Genomic DNA, 2451 nt, shown 5'->3' with positions numbered 1-2451 from the left:
CTGTAGATTGCTTTTGACAAAATGGCCATTTTTACTATATTAATCCTGCCAATCCATGAGCGTGGGAGGTCTTTCCATCTTCTGAGATCTTCAATTTCTTTCTTCAAAGACTTGAAGTTCTTGTCATACAGATCTTTCACTTGCTTGGTTAAAGCTACACTGAGGTATTTTATATTATTTGGGACTATTATGAAGGGTGTCGTTTCCCTAATTTCTTTCTCAGCTTGTTTATCCTTTGAGTAGAGGAAGGCTACTGATTTGTTTGAGTTAATTTTATACCCAGCCACTTTGCTGAAGTTGTTTATCAGGCTTAGGAGTTCTCTGGTCACTTAAATATACTATCATATCATCTGCAAATAGTGATATTTTGACTTCTTCCCTTCCAATTTGTATCCCATTTGACCTTCTTTTGTTGTCTGATTGCTCTGGCGAGGACTTTGAGAACTAATTGAATAAGTAGGGAGAGAGTGGGCAGAATTGTCTAGTCTCTGATTTTAGTGGGATTGCTTCAAGTTTCTCTCCATTTAATTTGATATTGGCTACTGGTTTGCTATATATGGCTTTTACTATGTTTAGGTATGGGCCTTGAATTCTTGATCTTTCCAGGACTTTTATCACAGAAGGGGTGTTGAATTTTGTCAAATGCTTTCTCAGCAGCTAATGAAATGATCATGTGGTTTTTATCTTTGAGTTTGTTTATATAATGGATCACGTTGATGGTTTTCCATATATTAAACCATCCCTACATCCCTGGGATAAAGCCTACTTGATCATGATGGATGACCATTTTGATGTGTTCTTGGATTCAGTTTGCAAGAATTTTATTGAGTATTTTTGCGTTGATATTCATAAGGGAAATTGGTCTGAAGTTCTCTATCTTTGTTGGGTCGTTGTGTGGTTGAGGTATAAGAGTAATTGTGGCTTCATAGAAGGAATTTGGTAGTGTTCCGTTTGTTTCTATTTTGTGGAATAGTTTGGACAGTATTGGTATGAGGTCTTCTATGAAGTCTGATAGAATTCTACACTAAACCCATCTGGTCCTGGGCTCTTTTTGGTTATGGAGTTATGGTACTGTTTAGATGGTTTATCTGATCCTGATTTAACTTTGGTACTGGGTATCTGTCTAGAAAATTGTCCATTTCCTCCAGGTTTTCCAGTTTTGTTTAATACAGGCTTTTGTAGTAGAATCTGATGATTTTTTAAATTTCTTCAGATTCTGTTGTTATGTCTCCTTTTCTTTTCTGATTTTGTTAATTTGGACACACTCTCTGTGCCTCTGGTTAGTCTGGCTAAGGGTTTATCTGTCTTGTTGATTTTCTCAAAGAACCAGCTCCTGGTTTTGTTGATTCTTTGTATGGTCCCTTTTGTTTCTACTTGGTTGATTTCAGCCCTGAGTTTGATTATTTCCTGCAGTCTACTCCTATTGTGTGCATTTGGTTTTTTTTTTTTTTTTTTTTTTTTTTTGTCAAGAGCTTTTAGGTGTACTGTCAAACTGCTAGTGTATGCTCTCTAGTGTTTCTTTTTGAAGGCACTCAGAGCTATGAGTTTTCCTCTTAGCACAGCTTTCATTGTGTCCCATAAGTTTGAGTATGTTGTACCTTCATTACCTTCATTTTCATTAAATTCTAAGAAGTCTTTAATTTCTTTCTTTATCTCTTTCTTGACCAAGTTATCAGTGAGTAGAGCTGTTGTTCAACTTCTGTGTATATGTGAATGTTCTTTCCTTATTGTTATTGAAGACCAGCCTTAGTGCATGATGATCTGATAGGGATTATTTCTATCTTCCTGTATCTGTTGAAGCCTGTTTTGGAGAAGGTAACATGAGGTGCTGAGAAGAAGGTATATCCTTTTATTTTAGGATGGAATGTTCTATAAATATCTGTTAAGTCCATTTGGTTCATAACTTCTGTTAGTCTGTCTATGTCTATGTTTAATTTCTGTTTCCATGATCTGTCCATTGATGAGAGTGGGGTGTTGAAATCTCCTACTATTATTGTGTGAGGTGCAATGTGTGTTTTGAGCTTTAGTAAAGTTTCTTTTATGTATGTAGGTGCCCTTGCATTTGGAGCATCTATATTTAGGATTGAGAGTTCATCTTGGTTGAATTTTTCCTATGATGAATATGAAGTGCCCTTCCTTATCGTTTTTGATGACTTTTGGTTGAAAGTCAATTTTATTTGATATTAGAATAGCTACTCCAGCTTCTTTCTTCGGACCATTTGCTTGGAAAGTTGTTTTCCAGCTTTTTACTCTGAGGTACAGTCTTTGTCTCTGAGGTGTGCTTCCTGTAGTCAGCAAAACACTGAGTCCTCTTTACATATCCAGTCTGTTAGTCTATTTCTTTTTATTGGGGAATTGAGTCCATTGTTGTCGAGAGATATTAAGGTATAGTGATTGTTGCTTCCTGTTATTTTTGTTGTTAGAAGTGGAATTATGTTTGTGTGTCTCTCT

This window comes from Rattus rattus, chromosome 10 (genome assembly GCF_011064425.1).
Source record: "Rattus rattus isolate New Zealand chromosome 10, Rrattus_CSIRO_v1, whole genome shotgun sequence".
In the NCBI taxonomy this organism is placed as follows: domain Eukaryota; kingdom Metazoa; phylum Chordata; class Mammalia; order Rodentia; family Muridae; genus Rattus; species Rattus rattus.
The sequence above is the reverse complement of the archived record's forward strand: the minus strand, read 5'-3'. Positions refer to the sequence as shown.